Source organism: Eumetopias jubatus, unplaced genomic scaffold (genome assembly GCF_037043125.1).
Source record: "Eumetopias jubatus isolate StellerSeaLion01/CBP00866 unplaced genomic scaffold, mEumJub1_p1.0 scaffold_7, whole genome shotgun sequence".
NCBI lineage: Eukaryota > Metazoa > Chordata > Mammalia > Carnivora > Otariidae > Eumetopias > Eumetopias jubatus.
Genome location: NW_028274813.1, coordinates 97,704,749 through 97,725,037, shown reverse-complemented (window position 1 = coordinate 97,725,037; position 20,289 = coordinate 97,704,749). Strand labels below are relative to the sequence as shown.

The window sequence follows — 20,289 nt, the reverse complement described above, 5'->3', positions numbered from 1 at the left end:
TTCCCCCAGACATTTGCTTGGCTTTCTCCCTCATTTCATTCAGACCGCTGTTTTGAACATAGCTTCATCAAAGAGGACTTTCTAGATCAATTTACCTAAAGTAGTAAAAAAAACCACACTGCTCTCACCTGTATCTTTGTCCTTCTACTCTGTTTTGTCCTCATGGCATTCATCACTACATGACATTATATTGTATATCTGTTTGTGCATGTATTGTCTGAACTATAATGAGATTCCATGAGTGCAGGGACTTCTTTTATTCACTGATGTATCTCTGGGAAGTACAACAGAGAATGGCACATAGAAAGCCCCCAATTAAAGCTTGTTTGAAGATGAATGAATGAGTGAAATACAGTAAATAAGGCGAAAAAACAAAAAAACAATCACAAGAGGGATGAGTTAGTCACTTAAATTCCTAGCACATTCCTATCATTTCGGCCATAAACTCTGCTTAAGGCTCCCACTTCTGCTCCGTCTCCCCAAAGGAAAAACAATTTAGGGAAGTTCGCTACTGCTAAAGCAAGGACCTGAGATACTTTCCTGGATGATTCTGGTGAGAATGTTATTTTCTCCCGCGGTACCCCCGTTAACAAGAGTTATCTCCGATCCCAGATTTGGCAGGGCTTTCTCCATCTTAGCTCCAAGTAGAGCTCTGAGAGAAAAACGAGGTGGTGGTGGCTGAAAGACTCAAATGTTCCAAATTCTCTCTCTTCCCGGAGATCAGCAGCCAGGTGAATTTCAGAATGATGACAACTTGGAGGGGCAAAAGTCACGTGCCAGGTGGTTGGGGCACCAGGGGTAATCTCCGTTGATCCTTCCTTACCACCCAGCTTTCTACCGGGGCCTGTACAGAAACAAGCACGCCAACACGTCAGGGCGGAGTGGTGCTTTCACCAAGTTTCCTTCCCATGCGGCTGCTCCCCGACCTCTCTTCTCCCCACCCACCCCCCGCAACCTGCAGGCTCAGCCTCCGATTTCCGCCCATCCCGGCTGGAGGGAGCCGGGAATCCAATTACTTTTCCCAAGGGAGCTCAATCCACTCATCAGGCCGCGAAGAGGGGAGCGGGGATCGAGCAGCCGCAGAGGCCGCCCCTCCCCCTGCCTGCCCGGGCCTCCGGGCCCCGGCAGCCCCGGGCGGGGCGAGGCGAGCCGTGGAGGGGCGCGCGGTGCCGCCGCGGGGACTATTTGTCCTTCCGCGCGCCGCGCTACGGCCCCGGCGCCGACGTCGACCGGGCTGAATGGCAGGAGATTAGCCAAGGGCTTCCCCCGCCGCGCGCCCCCGGCCCAATCGGCGCCGCGCGGGCGGTGCTCGAGGGCCGCGCACACGCACATTCCAGGATCCACGCCTCACGCGAACAGACCCCGCGCACGCTCCCTGTCCCACCCCGCCCTGTCGGCCGCACGCGCGCCTCTCCTCGGGGCCTTCTCCAGGGCCAAGCCTGGACCCTGTCTCCTGGGCCACAGATGCGGCTCTCTAAAGTGAAAGTGAAATGAGGAAAGAAGGCCAAGTGGTCTGTAGGGGAAGGGCAATTAGCATCCGCGTCAAGGTTTACACTCCTGCTCCACCGTCCAGGCTTGTCTAACAGATGGAGTGAAGCGACTGAGACTCGCTGAGGAGGAAGAAAGAGGACATCCCTCCTGATTCGTTAGAGAGTGGGTGGAGAACTCTTGCAGTATCCTTGAGTGTTCTCTAGTAAAAGGATCTTAAACTGGTGGATTTCTCTCTGGGTTTTCTGCTGTGGTCAGAGCACTGGACACATCCTTTCTCCATCGGGAAGGAAAAAAAAAAACCCTCGCTCCTACACACACTGTCAGACTTACGAGGCCACAACTGACATACGTGCTTGAAGGAGAAAGTGCGCTATTGTGTCTTGTTTTTCCTTTTGAATTCCGTCCTCCTGAGACACTGGCTGACCCTTAGGCCCATGGCCGTCCTGAATGTGATTGACATGCGTGATTAGGCTAGTGAGAGAGAACCAGGGAAATTGCTATCAAAACAATTACATACAGGGACATCAGAACAATGGCTTGAGAGACCCCAGGGACTTAGAGACCATCCTAGCTCTGCCACGGATGCCCTCTGGGACTGTGGCCAAGTCAGATCATCTCTTTGTGTCTTCGTTTCCTCCTGGTAAGTTGAAACTATTCTTACTGCTGCCTGTCTCAAAGTTATGTTATAAAAAATAAACTTAGATAACAGGTGAAAACACTGAAGGTTTTGTTTTGCGGGGAAGGTGGTGGTGGTGGTGGTTGAAAGGCATTCTCTGGACAGAAGATTCTGTAAAAGGAAGCCATTTGACCTTCAGCCTACAAAGTGGTCATTTCAATTAAATTTAATACACATGTGTGGAGACTAACTCGGTGGCTGCAGAGTTCTATGCTGGGTGCTCAGTGGTCTTCATAAGATTTATAATCTAGTAAAGCCATGCTAATTCCTGCATTCTCAGACCTTCTCCCATGTCTGTGCCAGTTCCCATCCCTAAGTCTTGGCCATTTTCATTCTCCACTTGTGTTCAAGGGCCACAAACCATTGCTAGCTATAGGTACAGAATGATGCTGCAGTTGGGGCTCCCCATTTGAGTCTAAGCTGTGGCTTGGGGGTTCACACGTATCTGGGTATGTCTGTTGAACTGATGGGGCAAGGCCCCAAAAGCCTGTTTCCTGGAGTGACTGAAGAGCTTCCTGGGACAGAATATGTCCTCAGTGAAGAAGGAGCCAAACACAGTGAGCCGTAGCTGGAAAAGACTGAATCTTGAAAAAATGGAGAAGTCCTTCTGCATCCAGTCTGGTGTCTCCTGGCCCTCATCTGCGTCCAGTAGATGTGGGGAAGGGATGGGAGAGGGGGAAGAAGATGGAGGGCGGCTATAGGGGAAAGCTAAAATATGTTTCAAACTTTCAAATCCCACTCTTCACATTCGAACACATGCTCTCACCTTTATAAGAAAAGATCAAGCTATCGACAAAAGTGCAAGCAACAGAAAACTTGACTTGTGGTGGCTTTTGAAAGAGAAGGAATTTATTATCTCATAAAATAAGAAGTTTGAAGGAAAGTCGTTCCTATATTGGTTAATTGAGTAACTCAAGGATGTTGTTGAGGACCCAAGGGGAGTTCTTCTTTCTGCTCTGCCATCCTCAGATGACACTCTCTCCTGCCATCTCCCTTCAAGGCTGCACCCTAGCTTCTGCATTTTTGGTGTCGGATGCAGTAAGGGCATTGTCCAAAGAAGAAGGATATTGTCTCCCACCTCTTCCTGTCTTTCTCTGTCTCACAGTAAAGGAAGGATAATCCTAGTTTCTAGAGGCCTCTGGCAGAACTGAGTCACATACACATCCTAAACTAACTGCTTGTAGAAAGTGTGATGCCAAACATAATTTACCCCTCATGCTGGGGAGAGAGAGAAGTCACTTTCTGTGAGCACGTGGGAGGATATAATTGGAGCAACATCAAATTTTGCCGTGGAAAAAAATAAGGAAAAGTGGCTGTGGTTTAGGTCTCAGCAGGTTCCCTCAACTTTCCTTTTCTCTACTTCAAAATGTTTCTGTATCTACTCTCCTCCATAACGTCTAAATTTTTCTGTCTTTCTTCATATTCTTTTTTTACTATCTCAATGGAGAAGTAACCCAGCTCCATTTCAGGATCTGGTGCTCCATCTGTTTACCTCCCTAAAACCTTGCTCTTGTCCTAGCCCCTCACAGTGGTCCCTAAGCCACATGCAGTTACCTGCAGGCTGTTCCATCCAGCATTCTACTAGTGAGAATTAGAGATCCGAAGCTCCTTTTGTTGTGCCAGGAGGATCCAGATTGAAAGATGCAAGAATTTGTTCAGATCCTATCCAGTGGGGCTGGGGCAGGGGTGAGAGGTAGGGACCAAGGACAACCTTCATCCTTTTCTATACCTAGGGCTTCTCTGCCTCAGCAATATGGGAGTGCCACATGGTATCCTCAGCAACTTGATTTCACAGACTGCTTCCATTTTACCCTCTCCCTCTCCACGAATACCAGTCTCCTGAAGTTTGGATCCCACTCTATTTTTCTGAGTTACAACCTGGTGGAACACTGATACTGGCTTGGCTTGAATCTGAAACTTGTTCCATTTCTTCCCTATACTCATATTCATTCATTTTTTTTTCTTTACTTAACAAATGTTAAATGCTGACTCTTTCAAGGACTGCACTCTGTGCTAGGGAGACATTGACAAATAAATTGGAATTCTCTGCCTTCAATGAGTTTACATTCTGGTGGAGGATCTTTGTTTCACCACAAGGTATGGCATGAAATTCAAGGCCTTCTCACAGGAACCGTAAAAGCAAGGCCCAGTTGTTAACTCTCTGCAACATAATGTTTTAATTCTTCACAAACAACTACCACTATTAGTGGAAATTATTTTGATCTTTACACAGCTCATAACGTATCTTTTCACAGAGGCTATTGTTTCAGATAATTACACTTTCCAACAAGATAAACACCATGTAGGGCAATGCACTTGTGGTACAGTACATTTTATTAATAACATGTCTTGTCAGCTCAGCGGGCCAGGCTATGGATGGATGGTTACAGCAAAAAATGGAGCCTGTATCTGATACAAGTTTATGTATCGTCAGAGTTGTTACCCTATCTCTGCTCACAGTCAGGAGCCTGCCAGATCTTATTCAACAGAATGGTTTGTAAATGCATTGGTGGCAGATAAAAATATTTACTATTAATCTGCCTTCCTTTGGCTATACCCACCTGAGGATATATAGTAAAATAAAATTTTAATTTTTTAACATTTTCAAAATTCACCTAGGTTGATTATTCCCACTTTCATTTTTAGTAGAAAGCAGGTTCTCCAAAGGATTGCTATACTATATTGAAATAGAAAACTGCTTGTGTATTTTCAACTAATAGCACTTATACTTCACATGGTGTCATGGACCCTCAGTGTCTAATATATCTTGACAGAGTCTGAAGTAGAAGTAAACCAATTCAGACTGCAGGTCCTAAAATACAAGTCAGAGAAGGTAGATGTAGCAGAAGTGAAATGAGAGCATTTAAATGAAATATGAACTCTAGTCAATTTGAATGAATTCCCTTAGCACCTCAGTCCAGAAAAGAACGTGTAAGGGTTTTAATCTTTACTTGACTCATGATGAAGTGCATGACCCTAAGTGAGTCAGTTAATTAATCTCAGTGTCTTGGTGTTCCCATTTTTACAACAGGGTTAATAAGACAGGTAGTGCACCTGTACTTGGAATTTGAGAGAAAAGAGAATTACACTCTTTCTGAAATGTAGCTGATAATTATCAGTCAGTTATCAATGGGAATTTATTGCGCCCTGCACTTAGCCATCATTATAGGCAGAGAGCCTAGCAAGCCTTAAACATAAATAAAATGCTGAAGATATTTTCGTTGCATGAATGAATGAGAAAATCAATCAGTGAGCCACCTACAAAGTGTCAGGTCCTTGGCTATGGAAGATCCAAGATGCATCCCTACCTTTAAGAAAATTTCTCGTGAAATAAGCCATATATAGAATGAATTAAGGTATGAAATGCCAAATAAATGTCCATCATCCTCAAACTAGAATTCTCAGATTCTCAGCTTCATTATGGCTTCTGCCCTAAAATTGACTGGCTTGAGAATATGCCTATGCTTTTTTTGTGTAAAGGTAGTAGAATATGTTTAATAAAAACTTAAATATAGAAGTATGTTTCATTAGAATATTCTGCAGGTAAGTGGAATTGAAATATAAATTCAAGGGGGAAAATATATAAAACTGTTAAAGATTAAGAACTTATTCATAAAATTCTTTTTATATTTTTATTGAGGTATAACATCCATACAGTAAAATGCACAAACCATCACTTAAATCGAGATATAGGTGATCCTACTTCCCACTATGACCTTTCTTAATCTCCTTCCCCATCCCAGAGATAACCAGTATTCTGACTTCTTATGTCATAGAATACTTTAACCTGTTCTGAAAGTTGTATAAATTGAATTATTCAGTATGCTTTCCTTTGTGCCAGGCTTCTTTTGTTCAACATTATGTCTATATGATGCATCCGTTGTTGCATACACCAGAGTCCATTCTTTTTAATTATTGCAAAATAGCTATTCTCAAAGTGTGATCTGAGAATCCTTGGGGGGTGGTGCCTGAGAATTTTTCAGGGAGGTCCATGAGTCAAATTATTTTCATAATAATTTAGGATTTTATTTATTTGCCTTTTTCAGTGCATTGATGCTTTAATTCATGATGCAAAAGCAATGATGGTTAAAACTGCTGGCACCTTAGTATGTGTTTTTTTTCCTTGGATCCATACTTTTTGTGTCCTTTCTGAAATATCTTTGTCTACCTTGAGGGCACAAATATTTTCTGATGTTCTTTTCCAAAAGTTTTATAATTTTAGGTTTTACATGTAGGACTATGACCCAATTCAAGTTAATTTATGCATATGGTGTGACTTTAGGATCAATAGTCCTTTTCTTTTTTCTCAATACAGATGTCCAGTGTCTAATTGCTACAGCAGTACTTATCACAAAAATGACTCTTTCTTCATTGATCACATTGGCACTTTTGTCAAGTTGACTGTTTATGGGTCTGCTTCTAGACTTTGTATTCAATTTCAATGATCTATATATATATCCTTTAATAATACCACAGTTTGAGGAGATTTGTTACATTAATATTGAATCCTCTGATCCATGAACATGGTATATTTCTCTATTTAGGAATTCTTTAATTTCTTTCAACTATCTTTTATAGTTTCTAATGTAAAGATCTTTTGTTAGATTTATTCATAATTATTTTTTTTGTGCTGTTGTAAACAGAGTGGATTTTTGAATTGCATTTACAATAGTTTGCTGTTAGTATAAAAAGATATATGTTTAATGCTTGCTTTAAACAGGTTCTTATATATGAACCCTGTATCCTGTGACCTTGCTAAGTTTACTTATAGTAATTGTTTTCTAGATTCATTAGGATTTTTACATTAATACTCAAGTAATTTGCATATAGGGACAATATTACTTCTTCCTTTTTGATCTTAATGACATTTATTTTCTTTTTCCTCTTACAGTGACTGGACTTTTGTACAATGTTGAATATACATAGTAATAATGGCATGTTTGCTTTGTTGCCATTGTAGGGGAAAACAATTCAGTCTTTTATTGCTAATTATGCTATAAGTGTTTTGTAGCTGCCTTTATTCATTTGAGGAAGTTCCCTACTATTTCTGGTTTGCTAAAAGTTTTTATCAGGAATGAATGTTGAATTGTGTCAAATGCATTTTCTGTATCTATTGAAATCATATTGGTTTTCTTTTTTAGTGAATTACATTGTTATAGTGGATTACATTGATTGGTTTTAAATTCTTAAACTAATCTTGCATTTCTGGATAAATCCTACTGAGTCCTGAAGTGTTATTCTTTTTATGTATGGTCCATTTGATTTGCTAGTGTTTTATTACGGATTTTGCCTCTATCTCCATGAAGGATATTGGTCTGTAATTTTTTTTTATATCATCTTTGTTAGGTTTTGATATTCAGCTTATGTTGGTGTTTTAGTTTCCTAAGGCTGCTGTGACAAAATACCATGGACTGGGCTTAAACAACAGAATTTATTTTCTCACAGTTCTGGAGGCTTGAATTTCAAGATAAAGTAATTGACAGGTTTGATTTCTCCTGAGGCCTCTCTCCTTGGCTTGTAGATGGCAGTCTTCTCACTATGTCTTCACATGGCCTTTCTCTGTGCAACCACATGCCCCTGGTGTCTCCTCCTCCTCTTATAGGGATGCTAGTCATATTAGATTAAGACCCTACACTAACAGTATTGTTCTAATTTAATCACCATAATAAAGACCTTACTTCCAAATGTGGTTAACATATGAGTTTTTTTGGGGGGAGGGGGGGGACACAATTCAACCCATAACTGTTGACCTTATAAAATGAGTTGGATAGTGTTCTTTTCTCCACTCTTTTCTGAAAATCATTTGTGTAACTTCAGTGTTTTCACCAGTGAAACTATCTGACCCTGGAGTTTTCTTTGGGGGAAGGTTTTTTTTAATAAGAGTTCAATTTGTTTATTGGATGTAGGTCTATTTAGATTTTTTGCTTTTCCTTATGCCTACTTTAGTACATGGTACATTTCAAGAAATTAGTCTTTTTCATCTATGTTGTTGAATTTGTTGTCATAATACTGTTTATAATGTTGTGTTATTATTCTTCTAATGTCTGTAGGATCTGTGTTGACAGCCAGTTTGTTTTAAGCCCTTGTTTTAAACAGTCATACCCATTTTAAAGAACTCAAGAGGAAGAGAATTCAAAAGTTGTTTGGTTATTCTGGATGCTTGGCTTTACCATGTAAAGCTTAAAATTAGCTTGTCAATTTCTACAAAAAGACTGGGGTTTTGATTTGTTTGGGGAAAATTGCCACTAAGAAAATTAAATCTCTAGACCCATGAACATGGTATATTTCTCTTATCTCTCTGTTTATTTACATCTTTTTAAATTTCTCTCATGAATATATCACGGTTTTCAGGATACAAATCTTGCACAAATTTTGTTGGATTTGTTCCTAAGTATTTTCTATTTTTTGAAAGTTTATTATTTACATTTCAATTTCCAGTTGTTAATTGCAGATATTTTTATATTGATATTATATCCTGTGATTTTGTTAAATCCACTTTTTAATTCTAGCAACTTTTTTTGTATTTATTTCTCATATATATAGTTATGTCATCTGTGAATAAAGACAGTTTTATTTCTTTCTGTTCAATCTATGTGCTTTTTATATCCTTTTCTTGTCTTATTGCATTGGCTAGATTCTTGAGTACAATGTTGAGTAGAAGCAATAAAAGCAAACATTCTTGCCTTGTTTTCAGTCTTGGAAGGGAAAACATTCAGTTTCTTATATTTAGTTATGATATTAGAAATAGGTGTTTCATAGTCTTTTATTAGATTGGAGAAGCTTCCTTCCATTCATAGGTTGCTGAGACTAGTACATGTCTTCTTAATATTATAAGTGATGAAATGGGAAGTACACATGAAGTACTTCTGCTGCATATAGGAGTATGATGATTGTCTCAAGAAAAAGTACCTGTTCAACTGAATTGTGAACTAACCTGGTTGGTCAGTAAAAACATCATTTTTACTTGAAAAAAACAAGGACAAACTATGATTACTCAGACTAAAGTATTTGGCAGATATTTTGTTAAAAAAAAAATGGAGTGAGCCTGTTACTTCAAGGCAAACAACTGACTATATTTGTTGACATTGATAAAATTTGCATTTTCGAGCAAAAATAGAATTTTGGAAAATTTATATTCACTATCCTGGGCTTAACATCTTCCCAGTACTTCACAACTTTTCTGTTGAGATTGGTGGTGAAATTAACAAATGTGATTTTTCTGACATACAATGAAGTGTCAGTATTTGGAAGATCTGCATATATTAGTGAACCAGTATTTCAAGAAACTACCACTTATCAATTTTGATATAGTGTTAAAGAAGACAATTCAGAATTTTCCAAGAGGACTATTAAAATAATCTTTCTCTTTTCCATTATATATTTTTATAAGGCCAGATTTTCTTCAGACTTTAACAAAAGAACACATTGTGACAGATTGAAATAGAAGCAGATATTAAAATTCAGTTGTCTTCTATTAAGCCTGATAAAATATTTGGAATAATTAAAAATAAGGCTACTACTTCTTACTAATATTTTTATTTGGAAGATATAGTCATACATAAAAATATGTACCTTAACATGTAATGGATTTATTACTGTTATTTTTTAATTTGGTAAGATATACATAACACAATTTACCATTTTAACTATTTTTAGGTGTATAGGCAAGTGACCTTAAGTACATTCACATTGTTATGCAGTTGTCACCACCAGTCTTCTCTAGAACATTTTCTGTTTCCAAACCGTAACTCTTTATGCATTAAACAATAACTCTCTGTTTGCCTTTCTTCCTAGCCCTTGGCAATCACCATTTTCTTTTCTGTCACTATGAATTTAATTACTCTAGGTAACTCCTATAAGTGAAATCATACAATAGTTTTGTGTATGTGTGTCTGGCTGCTTTCACTTGACATAACTTCTTCAAGGTTTATCCATGTCATTGTTATTTTAAAAATAGTTTAATAAACATTTAAAAAATGTCTCAGTCTTAATTTTTAATATGACACGTGTTGATAGAAATGCCCAAATAGATTTTAAAAAGTCATTGGTGTCCTCAATAAGTTTTAGGAGTATAAGGGGGTCCTGAGACCAAAGAGTTGGAGAATCATTGTTACATAATATCCCAGTGTATGTATGTAGGTATGTACCATAATTTGCTTAGCCTTTCTACTGCTGAGGAACAGTTGGTTTTTCTTGTTTTTGGTTATTATGGATAAAGTTGCTATGAGTACTTTTGTATATGTCTTTTAGGGGACCTCTATAGTACTTTCCATCTGATGTCTAGGAGTGTTATGGCTGAATGTTTGTGCCTTTTAAAAATGAATAGTGGTGGATATCAAATCTTTATTGTATTTATGTCCATTGGATACATTTCAAAGAATATTGTGTAATAGATTTATTTTAAATGCTACAATTTATAATATACAGGATATTTATTGTTTGCATTTACTTAAACTTATGATGAAAAATTATAGATATCAACTTAAACATGTGAGGCATGTATCACTTAAATACATTATTTTAGGAGGTATACAAGGAAAGAGTTTTGAAGATTAATAGAGAGTAGACCCTTCAAGAGTTCAGAAAAGTAAGATGATTGAGGATTGTGCAGGTCTCTTTTTCTCTCCATCTCTCCTCCCCTCTTTTGGGGAGGAGAGATGGAGAGAAACTTAACCAATTTATTACTTAACCAATCATTTGACAAATATTTACTGAACAAGTATTACATGCCAGATACTCTGCTATACATTGGGAATATAGCTATGAACATGACAGACAAGATTTGACTCACAGTTTAGTGAAGAAAACAGTAAACCTAAAAACAAGGAATTGAAATAACTATAAATGATGTTAAATCTCACAAAGGAAACAAGTGTTATGATAGGGTATAGTGGTAGCACTGGCTGTTATGTAGGATGGTTATCGTGGCTTCATGTTGGAGAAGCTGACTGTGTCTAAGAGCCAAGAGGAGAGCATTCCAGGCAGAGAGGCTCATACTGAGAGCATTAACAAGGCTTTGAAGAAGGAGAAGCTTGGACTATTCCAAAACTGAAACCAGGCCACTGCAAGAGGATTATAGTCAGACTTTGAATCTTTTTGAAAAAGAAGTTACATAGTCAACCATTGAAGGTATCTGTACACAAAATCTATAGTCAATGCAAACTCTATAATAAGGTGATAATAAAATTTAGAAAACATGCTAATGTTCATGAGAAGTAGTAGAAGTGAACAAGCCTCTACTTTCCCCTGAAACCAGGAGCCAGGGAGGGAAGGCTCAGGAAAGAAAACCATAGGAACACAATTTGTATCAGCACTAGTACTGCTGTCATCCTGGCAGGAGTATCAGCCCATTGAAGGAAAGATTGTGTCTTATTAATTTTTGTATCTCCAGTTCCTAGCCCTGTGCTTGGTCTGAAGAAGATGCTTAATCTATGTATGTCTTTTTTTTTTTTTAAGATTTTATTTATTTATTTTAGAGAGGGGAGAGGGGCAGAGGGAGAGAGAGAATCTCAAACAGGCTCCATGCCCAGTACAGAGCCTGATGCTGGGCTGAACCTCATGACCCGAGACCATGACCAGAACCAAAATCAAGACCCAGAAGCTTGACTGACTGAGCCACCCAGATGCCCCTTAATCTATGCGTGTTTTAAGAGAGGGAGAAACAGGAACTAACATTTATGCAGTACCAATCTCTGTGCTGGAGCCAATTAAACAAAGTCAAAAGACAGAATACTGGGGCAGGGGGTGGGGAAGGCAACATGCACAATAGACAATAGGTTGATAGGCTTAATAGACTTTATTTTTTTTTAAAGATTTTATTTATTTATTTGACAGAGAGAGAGACAGCGAGAGAGGGAACACAAGCAGGGGGAGTGAGAGAGGGAGAAGCAGGCTTTCCACTGAGGAGGGAGCCCAACGCGGGGCTCTATCCCAGGACCCTGGGGTCATGACCTGAGCCGAAGGCAGATGCTTAACCAACTGAACCACCCAGGTGCCCCAGGCTTAATAGACTTTAAAAATTAGCATATTGTTTAAGGTCATCTGTTCTGGAGAAAGGAGAAAGATACAGAATGAATGAATGAATGAATGAGTGAATGAATGAATGATGGATCTGAGATGTCTGTATAGCTCATTCCTAACTTGGTACCCCTAAAGCTGACCTTCAGATGTTCCCCCACCATGTTTTTTCTTTCGCTGGTCTCACACTGAGGGTGCAGATATAAAGAGAGGAAGAGACATATCCCTTTCACACTGTCCAGCTTCAGAGGGAATGACAAAAGCCTGAGTAACCTGTTAACTGAATGAAGGCTCCCTGATGTGCATACTATCTTTTTAAAAAAACTTTGTCAGAACTTGTACTAACATATGTGTACTGTGTGTATTTATTACCAATAACCATAGTTTTATTCATTACATAATATACCCCTTTTAATTTTGAGGAGGAAACAAGCTAATTTTTGCACTACATGATTTTTTCTATTTTAACCAAGCTAATTTCTGAAAAATTCATTTGTTCAACAAATATCAGGGACCTATTATGTGACACTAGTCCAAGGACAGCATATAGAGCAGGAATGAATAAAACAAAGTCTGTGACTTCATGGAGTTTTTGTTCTACATGAGAGTGAGGGTAGGACAGAGAGTAAACAGATAAAGAAATAAGTTACATAACATGATGTCAGGTAGTGATAAATAGTATGAAGAAACTAGAGCAAGGAAAAGAGTTCAATTAATGTATGCTTAATGTTGAGAGAAGCAAGCTAGGGCAAATGATGTTAGATAGAGCTCAGATCGAGCCAAGAACATCACAACCATGAGGACCCCAACCCAATCTATTCTCACAGTTCCCAGGTGGATTTTCCTTTACTTAATGTTCAGATGAAATTGAGTTTGTCAGAGCAAGACCTGGAATTCAAATGGTAACAAAGATGGTATAAATATCTGAAAATAAAAATATTTCAAATGTCATCAGTTCCCACCTGTGCTGTCCAATTTGCTAACAAACCAATAGCTGAAGTAAAAGGCAGAAAGTACAGTTCCAAGTGGTTTAGTATAACAATGTGATGGTTGGTTTGAAGGAATAGAAGATATTAGTGCAATCAATAAGATTTGAAAAAAGCAGCCCTTAGAGGTCTAGAGCTGGTATTACTGTTAAACTGGTTTTGTTTATACTGATACCCTTAAAAAATTTCTAGCCAAGATCACCCATGACAAACTAATACCACAGCCAATGGTTCAGTCTCTCTCCTAAGCTTACTGTGTATTTATTCCAAAATTCTTTCTCTTCCTCTCCCCTCTGTTCCCCTCTTTCTTTTTCCTTCTTTCTATTCTTTCTAGACTTCACGTAATCCTATCCAGAGCCATGGCTTAGTAAACCATCTAGATGCTGATGACTCTAATTTATATGTTCAACTTTGTTTTCTCTCCTGAGTTTTAGGCTAGTATATTGAACTGCTTACTCAGTATCTTTACTTGTATGTCTAATAGTTATTTCAAATTAAATCTGGTTAAAATAGAAAACTTGATTTCCATCTGCCTTCCCCACTTCCCAAATATGGACCTCCCTAAATCTTTTCCATATCAATAAATTATGCCTCTATCTTTATCCTATTGCTTGATACAAGTATCTAGATTTGTCTGATGTTTCATCATGATTGGATTAAGTCACACTTATCCAACCAGAAAATCACATAGTGATATTATGCCCGTTTTAGGGCATCCTATCTAAAGTACATGATGTCAGGGGTGCTTGAGTAGCTCAGTTGGGTAACCATCTGACTCTTGATTTTGGCTCAGGTCATGATCTCTGGGTTGTGACATCGAGTCCCGCATCAGGCTCTGTGCTGGGCATGGAACCTGCTTAAGATTCTCTCTCTCCCTCTCTCACGGCCCCTCCCCCCTTTCTCTCCCTCTCTAAGTAAAATAAAAAAAGAAAGTACATGATGTCCATAATATCACTTTATTAGTGATATTAATTTTGATCACTTGGCCAAAGTTGTTAATCCTTTTTAAAAAAATGTATACTTGAATATCTGTGTCTTTCTTATTTATAATATCATCATGGCCTGACAAAATGGTAGCACCACAGCAGGCTTCATTATTGCTGCCTCATGTTCCAGCCCCTCACAACTACCAGCTAAAATGTAAGCACCACAGGGGCAAGGATTATTGCCTGTTTTATTCACTGATACAAAATATTCGAAGCACATGGTACAGTGCCTAGCACATATTTACTGAATGAATGAATAAAAAGATAATTCTGATTGGTAGGATGTTGAGCAACACAGAATTTATTATAATAAAGTCCTTTATGACAGAACATTATTACAGCAATGTTAATTCAGCATACCATGGTTATAGGATATGAGAACAGGACAGAAAATAAATGAGGATAATTTTAACCCCCCATTTTAGGTCAGATATTTAACCAAAATTATCAGTAGCAAAATTGACTGATTTAGGATGCCTTGCAAATTATCCTTATCACTCTCTAGAGGTGATACTAATAGAATTGAAATGGCTAAAAAGTGGGGAAAAGAAGAGGTATGAAAGGAAGAGAATGAATGTTGCATGGATACATCTAGATTTTCCTCACCAACCCTCAGCTGGATTATACACAGGTTTCACTTTGCATGGTTCTGACATGCATGATATCCAGTTACCATGGTTTAAATAATCCAGTCCTATAACATCACAGTTCACATTTCAGTTACCTGATTCAGTTCAGTTCAGTAATTGCATAAAGTATAAACTTTGTTGCTGGGTCTTTAGTCCATAAATCACCACACAAATAACACATGCACATTGTGATCAGTGACCAATTGAATCCCTTCTTTCAAAGTCTATCAGTGATTGATCACTCTGCATCTGTTACTCATTTTATACACACACAGCAAAAGTGTGTAGTTGTGTTGCAATCTTGTCTCTCAGTGATAAATTCACATGACATTTTATAAAAGTGGATAATCAAAAGAGGGAATTGGCCAACAGTACAGCAAATAACCCCAAAATGACACTGTTGGAAGTGAAATTCACATTGAACATAAATAGAATTATAGACAAAATAGCTGATGGTGGGAATGTTGGCACTGCCACCATTTGAAAGACTCTGGATGTACAGCCAGAAGAACTTCGTGAAGGAGAAATTACCAACATAAAGAAAGAAAGTGGTTGTGACAAAAAGGGTGAAGATATCCCAGAAGTAACACAGGCAAAAAAACCACACACACACACACACACACACACACACACACACGCACACACAAAAACCCTCCACATTAACAGAATTTTTGGAGATATTTCACAACACAAATGTCAAAGGATAAAATGTTGGAAGCGAATCCAAACTTAGGAAAGAGTATAACAATTCACTAGGGCAAACAGAAGAACCTTATCCCCTATTTTAACTTATACAGTGAGAAGAAAGCAAGCAGTGTTTAGGTTACTCTTGATGCATTTAAAACAGAGAAATAAAACACTTCAGGTCTCAATATTTCTGATGCCTTAAATTTCAATATACTAAGTAAATAATAGCTTTATTCTTTTTTTTCAGTCCTCTATATATGTGATAAGAGATTTTACTATTTTGACAAAAATTTTAAAGTTCATGAAACAATCATAAGTTTTTCATTTATTATTAAGATCACTTTGCACACTTTCATCTTGCATGCTCATTTTTAAAAATGATTTTATTTATTTATTTGAGAGGAAGAGTGAGCAAGATAGAGAGCAGGGAGCAGGGGGAGAGGGAGAGGGAGAGGAAGAAGCAGGCTAAGCAGGGAGGCTTAGGTTCGATCCCAGAACCCTGTGATCATGACCTGAGCTGAGGGCAGATACTTAACTGACTGAGCCACCCAGGTGCCCCTTGCATGCTCATTTTTGAGCTTCTGATGAACATTGCCTTTTTTCGCATTCAAGGTAAAGTGCAAGTTAAATGCTCAGAAATGAAAAACAGAAAGTCCTTACCATAGTTGATCTGAAGAAAATAAAGAACCACTGGCTGGAAATGATAAGCTGTAGATGTTAGCCTCCTCCTTGGATCACTCCCAAGTCTGTATCTCTACCTTGTGTTTCCAAGTGATGTCTGGGCATTCTACCAGCAAGCACCTCACATACAACACACCCAAAACTGAACTTCCTCCTAATCCTGCCACCTCCCAAAAAGCCCTAAGCACCTTGATTTTTATACCAGAGTATCAATTGGGATTAGTGGCTAGTAACAGAGACCTGAAATAAACTTAAACAAGGTGAACATTTATTTTTCTGTCAAAATAAAACTCCAGAATTAGGCAACCCAGGGCTAACATGGTCACTCACTGATTTCAGGAATCCATCTTTTTGTTCTACAATCCTTAGCATGAAGTGTCTGTCTTCAAGTTACCTCATGGTCACAAACTAGCTGCTCATGTCTCAACCATCATATTCCAGGAAGAGAGAAGGAAGGTAAAGAAAAAAATTTGGTCACCCTGCTGAGTCAATGTACTTTAGACATATTGGATATTCCACCCAAAGATGTCTGGTTATGTCTTATGTCATTTTGTCTTATTAGACATAGTAGAGACAGGAAAATATAGTTTTCATGTGGTTTTTAGCTGGTTATGTTGCCATCTTTAATACTGTATAGGTCAATTACATAAGAAAATGGGTAGAGTGGATATTAGGTAAGCAAGTGGTAGTCTTTATCAGACATCATTAATGATTCTACCATTCACCTATTCATCAAGCCAGAGAACTAGGGATTATCTGAGACTCTTGTCTCCCTCACTGCCCATATCCAAGTTAGTTTATTATACTTCCTAAATTTCTTTCAAATTTGAAACTCTGCTTTTTTAACTCCATTGCCTAGGGGCACCTGGGTGGCTCAGTCGGTTAAGCATTTGCCTTCAGCTCAGGTCATGATCTCAGGGTCCTGGGATTGAGCCCCACATCAGGCTCCCTGCTCAGTGGGGAGCCTGCTTCTCCCTCTCCCCCTGCTCATGTGCTCTCTCTCTCTCACTCACTCACTCTTTCTCTCAAATAAAATCTTAAAAGTAAGAAGACCTCCATTGCCTAAAATAGTGCATGATGCATTCTATTTATATTATATTTTCTGGAATGCTGATTTAATAGTTGCTTTTCAGACAATGGGGGAAGTTATTGCAGTGAACTTTAAATTGGGGTCTTCAAATAATATTCAAAGAGTATTCGTATTGTATTATAAAGTAAAATTCCTGGAATTCTTTAAGTCACAAAGTGATTTTTTTTCCCAAAGGACAGTTTGGTTGTTTATTTATTTATCTATTTTTAAGATTTTATGTATTTGAGAGAGACAGAGTGAGCAAGAGAGAGAGCATGAGCAGGGGGGAGGAGCAGAAGGAGAAGGAGAAGCAGACTCCCTGCTGAGCAGGGAGCCCGACAATATAGGTCTCCATCCCAGCCCCCTGGGAATCATGACCTGAGCTGAAGGCAGACAGACGCTTAACCGACTGAGCCACCCAGGCGCCCCACAAAGTAATTCCTTATTCTCTAACACAGTGGGATTTGAATTCATTATTCAACTTCAGTAGTATGAAATGCACACAAATGCACTCCCTTTTCTAGTATTTAGCTTTTCTCAATTGTATAACTTTGTTAGTTGCTTCTGTCTCTTGCACTCTGTCCTCTGAGAGACCCTCTGTGAGATGTTCCTCAGCATGCCCATGAGCATGCATCCCCCCACACCCCCCCAACACCCAGTAATGGCCTCAAAAATCTTACTCCCTTAGCAAGTCAAAATGTCAAATATCTCAGTGGCAGGTATGAAAAACAGTAAGCCTGTCCCTGCTGAGCCACCTGCTGAATATTCCATATGCTCGGTACTAATTTTAGGAGAAAGAAAGGAAAGTTTAAAAATGTATTCTCTTCTCACTGCTCCACAGGAACTACCTTTCCTTTTCTTCTCAAGCAGCTGCCGCAGAAGCTTACATGAATGCCAATAAAATGCAAGTGGTACTAGAAACAAGGCTTAATTTAAAAGAATTCACCAGATGACTTAAACAAATAAACCTATTGGTTAAGCTTATTGTTCTGGAAAGAATAAACAGTGGGACTGGCCTTGAATTGATGGAATTCACTAGAATAGAGCAGGGCTGACAAATTGGGATAAAATATTTGGCAGTTGTTTTTATCCTGGGACAGATGACCAACTTACTTTAAATTCATTTCCTGCAGCTGGTGAGTGGGTGGCCAGGTCTGTATCCTACTTGTAGCCAAGTAACATTTCTTGACTTTGACACGTTTCCCCCACTTGATTAGACATTTGACAAAACAATGTACATCACAGATCATTTTCAAAATATTATTGCTTCTTCAAATCCTGACATTCTGGTATAAATGAAGAGCTCTGCAGGCTCTAAACATGCTCAGAAAATGGGTGGTTTTTGACAAGCTGTAAAATTGACTCTTTGCCTATAGTCTCCAGGATGGAGCTTTATTAGTGGTCATTTTACAAATGCTATTTTGTCTTTATCTTTACATTTTTCCTTTGTAGCTCTAAATATTCCATTTGCTCAAATAATTTAACATAGCAGCATGGGGATGGGACAGTTGGAACAAATAATTTACAGAGATAATTATTGTGATTTCTTCTTACATTTGAAGTCATAATTTCATTAAGTTGGTTTTTCAAATTGAAATTTCATACAGAGTTGAAGTCATTTCAACGTGAATATGATTCTATGTAGTAAATTGGATCTGCAGAAATTCAAATATTCAGAAGTTATGAAACAAGGAATCAATTAGATATACAAAGGCTAATGACTCACTTGAGAAATATTTCAGGCCTCTGGTGCTATGTATTAGTAACTGCCCCCACCCCCAACTCCCATTTCCTTTTGCTGTGGAGGCCCTTGTGACTGCTGTGTTTATTTACTGCTCCCTTTTCTTTTTTTTTTATCTGTGCCTCTGTGATGTTTCCTCATCCTCTCCTAACATTTCTATTTATTCATTCTAAAAGTCAGAAGTTTCCACAGCGAGCTAACAGATCAGTTAAGAATTTTTATCCTTCAGCCTTTGTGCTAAATATAAATGTAACCCTTGGCATTTTATATTTCAATTTTGGGGCTTATTTTGGAGAATTTTCATTTTGTCAGAATTTTATTTGGAACTTAATTTTTTCTCTAGTCTTAAATCTGATTTTCTGATTGCAGACAGAGGGCCGCCTTTTTTTTTTTTTTTTTAGATTTTATTTGTTCATTTGAGAGAGAGAGAGAGGGCATGAGCAGGGGAGAAGGGCAAAGGGAGAGGGATGGGGGCAGAGGGGGAGGGAGAAGCAGTCTCCTTGCTTCCATGCTGAGCAGGGAGCCCAGTGAGAGTCTGGATCCCAGGACTCTGAGACACTGACCTGAGCTGAAGGCGGATGATTAACCATTAACCAACTGAGCCATCCAGGCACCCCTGACAGAGGGTCTTCTTAAGGGACTGCTTTTCCCCATAAAGTATTTATTTTAGCAAGAGCAAATAAAGATTTAAATGAGGGGAACCTCTAATTGACTTTCAACTGAGAGTCACAATTCTGTAAAGCAGAGGAGTCAGCTCACTCTGCTACTTTTACCTCACTTATTGTTACGTGGTCTTGGGCAGGTTATTTAACATCTCTCGACCTCAATTCTCTTATCTGTGAAATGTGGATAATAATAGTGCCTGCTTCTATGATGGTTGTAGGGATTAAAAGAGTTAGTATATACAAAGTGCTATGACCCATACCTGGCACATAGCAAATGTTCAAAACATTTTTGGCTAGTGTTATTTTATCCTTGTTCCCTCTATATCCTTTCTACTTTTTTTCTATCCTTTCTACTTTTCTTTCTCCTTCCCCTATCCCCTTGAGTAAATAAGCTACTTCCAAGCATGCGGGAGATTAAGAAGTATGATCTGGAGCTGTAGTTACAGTCTAGTCCTTATTATAAAGCAAAATGTTTAAATCCCAGAGAAAAGAAACTCCCACCAAGACGACTATGTTGCACAACTCCAGGGGGCGCCATCCACCTTTGTAGTCAGAGTGACTATAAGCTATCCTTGAGATTGTGCAGTGGACAATCCATGCAGCCATACGTGGTAGCTCTGAAGCCTACCATTCAGTCACTTTAACTTTTTTCTTTTCCTTA

General features: G+C 38.6%; 1 long non-coding RNA gene across 1 annotated transcript in view; it reads left to right on the top strand.

Moving 5' to 3' along the window:
• The first annotated feature begins 1,504 nt into the window (after positions 1-1,504).
• The window catches only part of LOC114206495 (uncharacterized), a 96,176-nt gene continuing 77,391 nt past the window's right edge, over positions 1,505-20,289 (top strand). The window contains exon 1 of the long non-coding RNA XR_003608630.2: positions 1,505-2,131. This is a non-coding gene — a long non-coding RNA (uncharacterized LOC114206495). The remainder of the gene's footprint in view (positions 2,132-20,289) is intronic.